At 42.6% G+C, this 8,292-nt stretch overlaps 1 pseudogene; it reads left to right on the forward strand.

Annotated features, from left to right (window-relative positions):
- The first annotated feature begins 1,860 nt into the window (after nucleotides 1-1,860).
- On the forward strand, nucleotides 1,861-5,296 carry LOC147630375 (uncharacterized; annotated as a pseudogene).
- The last annotated feature ends 2,996 nt before the right edge of the window (nucleotides 5,297-8,292 follow it).

The raw sequence follows: 8,292 nt of genomic DNA on the forward strand, positions 1-8,292 counted from the left end.
AGGTGTTGTCTTCTTTTATGGTCCATTGAAATTTAACCTTTTTCTTTGTCAAATCACGAAGTGGACCCGCTATTATAGAGAACTTTGATATAAAGCGTCTATAATAGGAACACATGCCAATAAAGCTTCTCACCTCATGGAGATTCTTTGGTCGTGGCTAGTCATTTATTACCTTAAGCTTCTCGGGATCCATTTGGATACCCTCCTTAGAGATAATGTGGCCAAGATATCTTTAAGGAAGAACTCACTCTTCCCATTAGCATAAAGCTTATTAGCACGCAATTCTTCAAAAATTGCCCTTAAGTGCTCTTTGTGTTATTCCATTGTCTTTGAATAAATAATTATCGTCGAAGAACACCCCAGTGTATGTGTTGGGGTCAGAGGCTAATTGCCTCGCCCGGCCGCCCATGCCTTGGGCGGGCGCCCACTGTTGATACCCATATATATACTTATAGTGTGTATAGGGGGTTGCCACTTTCAGGTCTCCCCACCCACATTCTGTGCGTTCTTCTTCTCCTTCATCTTTTCTCTCACACAGCACAGCATCCGCGCGCACCCCGAGGTCCTTCACCTGGTATCGGAGCGTGGAGTGCGGCATGTGCACAACACGCGTGTGCGTGGTCACGACGGCGACGGACGAAGCTCGTGGCAGAGCTTTGAGGGGCTGATTTTAGCCCATTTTGGAGAGGGATTTGCAGGCGTATTCTTAGCCATGGTTGCCCTTGCATTTGCCTACAGATTGTGTGGGATTGGTAGCACATTTTGCAAGTGTTTTACAGGTGTGTTTGTAGCCATAATGGAGTGCATGTACAGTAGGGTTTTGGGCTGAGTTTTGCCCACTTTGGTGGCTCCTTTGCAGGCCTTGAGCAGCCTTTTAGTTGCCTCTTGCTCCCATTTATCTTCCCCTTCAATCTCTTGGAGAGATTGGGCATAATTAGCAAGCAATTTGCAAGTTGCTCAGCTATGATAGTTTGACAGCACTTTAGTATTTTGGGCATAACATGAGCTAGGAATATCAAAATCCAAAACTTTTTTTATCGGATTCGAGCCGACGTCAAGTTCTACAACTTTGTAGAAGAAGTCGTGGACCAGTTTGAAGCGCAGGTGGGTCAAAAAATCAAAACACCGAGGCTATTTTTTTGCAGTAGGTTTTGGTCAGAGCAGGTGCTTCGGTTTGCAGATCTGCCACATAGCAGGTGGTTTTGGGTTCTCCATTGAGTGCTTCTATTGCACATAGTGTGCTCCCACATTCTCACATAGATCTTCTTGCAATTTGAGTGTCATCTCTTGCAGATCTGTGTGTTGTAGCAAAAGTTTTGCTGTGTGTTTTTTGCAGACATTGAGAGCATATTTCCCTCTATGTATGCTTATTGTGGTGGAGCTCTATTTTGTGAGCACTTGCAGGCTATGTGCATATGCTCTACGTGAGTGGATTTGCAGTCATCACTGGTTTCTTGTTTGCATTCCAGATTGGCAAACATTTTGAGCTTTGTTGCTCGCATGTATGTGACTGTGGATATATGCGCATGAGCTTGAGTTATGCTCAGAGACAGGTACTGCGTGAGCTTGGTTTATCTCAGTGTTGGACACAGATTTGCAGACGTTTATGCATGTATATTGAGTGCGGTTTGATGTGCTTTTGTTGCTCATGGTCTTGAGCAGGCAGTGGATATTGGTTTTATAGCCGTTTTACTGTTGAAACTCTGGCGAAATTTTTTAGGAGTTTTATGCGCATTGGTTGAATGCGATCTAGGTTGCGATTGCGATAGCACTCAAGGTTTACATGCGGTGTTCTTTGCAGGTGGGAGATTAGTGCGTGTATGCATCAATACCGCACATTGTGAGCTTGGCGATTAGCTCATGGGTGAGCGTGGCGATTCGCTCATAGGATTACAGGATTTCATAGCGATTGTCTCACAGATTCGCATCTCGGTTTTGCCATATTTGTAGACAATTGGCAGGTGCTTTTGGACAGCGATTTGGCCTTCTAGTTTGCTACGTTGTGCTCATGGTAGAGACAGGTGATCGATCAGATTGTGACCTCTCATAGATGCGCATGTTTGATGGGTTAGACTTTGCGGCATGGTGAGAGTGTATGCTTGTTGCATTGACACAGTGAGGGTTGCATGGACCATTGAGTGGTGATGCAGGTAGACCTTCTAGTATGTCTGACGATCAGTGGTGGGCAGGAGCTAGATGGGTTGGCATTATCTCTACGATCTGCTTGCACCTTGTGGAGTCTATTTTTGCTCTTGTTATGCATGAGACTTCTACGAGAGCATTGTGGCAGAGATTGCATGAGATGTATGATGGATCTGAGTCATCCAGGACTCGTATGAGGACTCGTATGAGACAGAGGTTGAGGGAGCAGATGCAGTGTCTGAGTACACGAGTGACGGTGATGTCACATTTGCTTCGAGTTATGCACTAGATGTTGTTATGCATGCGGATTGTGCACTTCCTTCGTAGTGGTTACTGGATGCGGATGCTACGTTTCACAACACGTCATGTCGTGAGTGGTTTCGTAGCTATTCTAGTGGAATGCTTGGCAGTGTACACTTATCTAGTTCAGTGCATGACATAGTTGGTGCAGGAGACGTGAGACTGTCATTGCCGAGTGGTGCATCATATTTGCTGTGACATGTGCGATATGTGCCAAATTTGAGAGTGAGTTTGATCTCGGTTGGTCAGCTCAAAGATTGTGGATGCCAGATTTTGCTTCGAGAGCGATCTTTCACAATGCATTTGGGTTCGCTGGTCATTGCGAGAGGTGCCAGGGTTGGCATGCTTTACCCTATGCACGTGGATCAGGTGCGAGATGGCATAGTCTCCGTTTTTATATAGCCAGGTAGAGAGCGAGAGAGCAAGAGAGTCTCTTTTGCGCATGGTCTGCAAGATGCTTAGCATGTAGAGCAAAGCGATGAGCTCGTTGTGCATACAGCTGAGGCACAACTTGAGCAATCACAGGTAGTGGTGACAGATATAGACATGGGTGCTCTGCCAGTGAGAGAGCAGAGTGATGGATTTGTTGTGCATGATACTCCTATGCCAGATAGACAGGTAGAGCGGTTTTGCTCCAGTGAGACACGACAGGAGGTGGTTGTGCAGGAGTCTATGCATGGAGAGTTAGAGCAAGTTAGCTCTAGTGAGTCACAGTAGGATGAGACGTCAGACATGGATGCTAAGACATTAACACTAGTTTGGTACCAAAAAAGGACACTTAAGTGTCCTTTTTCAGACGATGCAAATAAAATGCTACTTGCGCTAGCAAAGACATATTCAAAATCCCTCTTGAGGACTTTGAATATGTGACCTAGTGTGTCTTTAAAAAATGTAACCTTGCAATTTGGATGCTGGCACAATAAGGAATTACACCCATAAATAGGACTTGCATGAGACTGCAACTCAAGTTTGAGAAAACCGCCTTATAAGCTTAGAGAAAAAAATCACTAAGCCCCGTGAAAAATTCCAAGTAATTATTTCATATTTGTGTCAAAGATTTTGCCAAGTTTCACATGAAATAAAATTCAATTGAGAGTGTCTAAAATAGTAGGAAGTTGTGTGTGTTTGATACACCACTTTTTAGCATCCATTTGTATTCAAACCAATACATGGTTTTAATGTGTTTGCAAGTTTTTTAAGGTGATACAATGCTTACTCTATCCATTGAGATCTTGAAGTTATATGTAAAAGCCCCTTAGTTATTAATTGTTTCAAAATGTCAAAACTGCACACAACAAAAATTTTGGATTTAGATTCTTGAGTCATACGCATTACATTTCTTAGTAAACTTGCAACATTTTGTCTGTATAGAATAATTCCGCTAAAATGTACATTTTACAAACATAATTTGGGCACCTAAAACCTTTGTTTCATGGTTGTTGAGAGAGAATTTAGAAATTTTGAAAAATGTAGCACGATTGAAAACCTAAGAGAGCGCTCAAGTAGCAAGATTTACTTGAGCTTAAGACCCCAAAAAATATGTATTAACTTGGTTTTGAACTATATAATCATTTTCGATTTCCAATTTGCACTAACATAACCCTAGTTTTATGGAAGTACCTTTGGAAGGCCAAAGTTTTCCTCTTTTTCAGCATCTTGGTAATTATGAGATTTTTGTTATAGTTCACAAGTAGCTTAGGAAATAGGACCTAAAGGAGATTGTGTTGTTTTGAAACTCCAAGTTCTACCAATTGACTTTTACAAACATGAAAAACATGATTTATTCAAGAAGTTATAGGCATTTTATGGGATTTTTGACAAAACAGTTTCAAATTTCAATGAAAATTTCAAGTTAGAGTTTTTTGTCAAATTTCTAATATAGCTTGTGTTTTGACATCATGAAAAATCCCCTTTATTTTTTGACTTTTAACCGACCTATGGTTGAAACAAGGTGTAGAAATGTTGTTTCTAGGTTCCCCAAAAAATTCCAAAGTTTTGGTGAGAAACAGGAAACTAGAGTGTCCTAAGGACACTTTAGTGTCCAATTACAGAACTAGTGTTAACTATGATGCAGTCATTTCTTGAGATGCTCGAGATTGAGCATGATGTTGTGCAGGATATATTTGCAGGTGTAGAGGTAGAGCGGGATCGCTCTAGTGAGACACAACAGTTGTCAGAGTTTGTGTATACAAAGGTAGAGCAAGTCTGCTCCCTACAGACATAGATTGACAGGATTGATTTGACTGCTAGTATAGATGTTGATACGGCATCTGTGACACAGTTTGACTTTGATATGGTTATGTCAGGACATGTGAATCGAGTCCTTATGGATGTCAGGGAGGTGACGACCATCCCGAAGTCAGCTATTATGCAGTCATTCCTCACTATGTTTGACAGTGAGCATGAGGATTCAGTTGTGTAGGATTTGTCGTCTAGCAGACACTTAGAGCAGCACGCTTGCTCTGAGGTTGCACAATAGGATTATGCATCTTTTGTGGACACTCAGGAGATGCATGGGGTTGACATGCCTAGTCAACCAGAGTTGCCTATTGCCAGGGACATTCATGTTGATGCATGTTTAGTACGACTAGCAGGTTTAGCTAGTGTTGCGTCAGCATTTGGTGGTCTCATGTACGAGATGTTGATCTCGAGACCAGAAATAGCAGCTGCAATGGGAGCATTTTCTATCAGTCTTTCGGTGACTGATGCTGACATAGCGCATGGGGGAGTTATGCAGGTATTGCATACATACTTGCAGGACGTGTGTGGTATGTTTGGTGGTGTATGGACTTACACGGGTGCAGGATAGCCGGATGCACACGATCATAGACCATCTGTGGGCATTGGTGGATGAGTGTGGTTCTCACTCATCAGTCTTGTACATTAGTCATTAGACTAGGCGCTCTTATTCGGAGGCACATTCACGTCTAAGTGGGAGGTTGTTGGGGTCAGAGGCTAATTGCCTCGCCCGGTCGCCCATGCCTTGGGCGGGCGCCCACTGTTGATACCCATATATATACTTATAGTGTTTATAGGGGGTTGCCACTTTCAGGTCTCCCCACCCACATTCTGTGCGTTCTTCTTCTCCCTCATCTCCTCTCTCGCACATCACAACATCCGCGTGCACGCGAGGTCCTTTAGTATGCCCTATGTTTCCTCAAACAATCTTTCCATTAACCTATTAAAGGTTGCTGGAGCATTTGTAAGACCAAAGGACATCACTATATACTCATACAAACCAAACTGCGTACGAAAAGCAATCTTGTGGATGTCATGAGGTACGATCCTGATTTGATGATAGCCACTTTAAGATCTATCCTACTAAAGTAAGATGAACCTTGTAGCTTATCAAAGATGTCCTCTATGCGAGGGACTGGGAATCGATCCTTAATTGTGTTCTTATTTAGTACACGGTAGTCCACACACATGTGATATTATGACCAGGCTGTAGCAATCCTCTCACACTTGAAGCCTTTGAGCCTGCACACACGAGACAAGTGGAATAAGCCCACAGAATACAGAAAACTTCTTTATGCAGCAGAGTCATTTCTTCAACTACAATCACCCTCGGTCAAATTTAGAGAGGTTTTGCTCCACTTTGGACATATATGCAATGACTCAAGTTGAATTTGAGCTTTTGATTGGACAAAAAAGTTCGCGTCAACTCCAAAAGCAAGCTCTTTCTTCACATCATGCATCTTTCTTCACATCATGCATCTAGCACACACCTTGTAGACACAAGCAACACCCATTGTGATCCATCATTCTTGCTCAATCCACCAAAGAGACACTGCCAGGTGGTGCAAGTTGTGACCTTTAAAATGTCTTGCAACCTAATAATATACACAGACTACTAAATACGTGCCTACAAGCAAAAAGCCCATATAAGGGACAGTAATAAGCCATGGACACGAAGGCATAGCAGCACAAAGATGTAAGAAGACAAAGTTTTAATCTTTGCTCGATCCACCAAAGAGGCACTGCCAAGCGGTGCAAGTGGTGACCTTTAGAAATTCTTGCAACTTAATAAACTACCTAATAATATACAAAGACTACTAAATACGTGCCTCCAAGCACAAGGAACAAAAAGTCACAGACCCGAAGGCAAAACAACACTAAGATGTAAGAAGACAAAGTTTTAATCGGTAGCCCTCTACTTGACCCAATTGAGGTAGAAAATAGCAAATATCTAACCACATTTGACCCCAAGAGCCTGGGCCCAAGTAATCAAATTACATTTTGATAGAGACACGTTGCATAAGAGAACGAGCATGCCATTCTTGGCAACCCACCTTAGTCCATCTCTAAAACTAGCCTTCAGAGATTTGAGGGGCATAAGATGATGTCGAACAACTCATAAGATGATGTCGAACAACTGATGCACAATGTTATCGGAGGGTTCCACAGAACATGATAATACTTCTTCCACAACAATCGCTTGAATCAAGAAGATAGACAAAGAAAAGAGAGCAGTTGTGTGAGAGAGATTGGGGAAGATTTACACAAGACACCACTAATGGGGAACAGACCCCACCCCCTTTTCACGAATTTATTGATGATCAAACCACGGGCCCGTAATGCGCCATGATCTCTACGAACATGAAAACAAACAAACAATTGGTTGGTTGTCAAAGAAGAATAATTTGCAACCATGAAGTCTTCAATATCCCCTGGGACTGTCTATAGCCCAACATGCCTTGGGTCTCTACCACAAAGATCTCTAACCGGCAAGCTTTTCCCATCAAGAACTCCCCACCACTAAGTCGATATGAATCCAAGTATCTTCTGCTGTCCATAAATTTCAGTGAGCACTTGTGCTTTTTGGCTGTCTTCTTGCATGCACCCAGAAAAAACTCCTTTTCTCCACTCTCCATGTGCGCCCTCTTTCTCTTTATAAGGAGCCCGCAACCACTTTGTTTTAGCCTCCCCTTGATGCTTTTCTTTTGTGCACCCCTCACACTCCTTTTTATGCGCTCCAATTTTACCCTTCATGCATTTTTTATAATTTATGCAACATCATCAACTTTTTTTTTAAAAATTGACCACCTGGTCAAACCTTTTAAAATTTTGGCCATTCTTTTAAAAGAAGTCAAACTCGAGAACAAAGCTTCTCTTGCCACTCGTGAGTTGCATCTGGCACCCATGTGCTAGGCACGTCTGCTCTCTGGCCACATCCCAGGGAAAACTCTTTTCCCGCGCCCATTACATCACCAAGATTTGCTCCTGCAAAATAAGAGTTAAATATGAAATATAGAAAAATACTTACCACCTACAAAACGAGCCAACATAAAATGTATGAACAAACAATTGTGCATCACTCACGCTTAAAGGACACTCAGGTGCTCGCCAGGCAGTCCCGAGGCCTGCTAGCCTATCAAGCATTCTCCGAGCAATAAATACAACACACAAAAGAAAGAAAGTCATCAAGCATCTTTATGCTAATGCAATGCAAAGATCATCCTGTTCATGGCTTGTTCATAACTTGAGTGAGCATATGGTTCCTTTCGAAAACCACTCATGTAATCACTCGTCTTAGCATCTGGTCCTTTGACTGTCCGAGTGTCAAAATATTGCCATCTGAACATCTGGTCTTTCGACCGTCTAGCGATCGCCCGAGTGTCAAATATTGCCATCTGGACATCTGGTCTTTCGACCATCCAACAAGATCAAATATGGCCATACGGACATTTAGTCTTTCGACCGTCCAACAATGTCGAATATTCACTCGTCTGGACATCTATTCTTTCGATCGCCCGAGTGTCAAATATTGCCATAAGATATCTGGTCTTTCGACTGTCCAGCAAAATAAAATAGCCATCTAGACGTTTGGTCCTCTGACCGTCAAATAAT

The sequence above is a fragment of the Cibotium barometz genome, chromosome 16 (assembly GCF_041138505.1).
Source record: "Cibotium barometz isolate CiBa-2024 chromosome 16, ASM4113850v1, whole genome shotgun sequence".
Classification (NCBI taxonomy): Eukaryota; Viridiplantae; Streptophyta; class Polypodiopsida; order Cyatheales; family Cibotiaceae; genus Cibotium; species Cibotium barometz.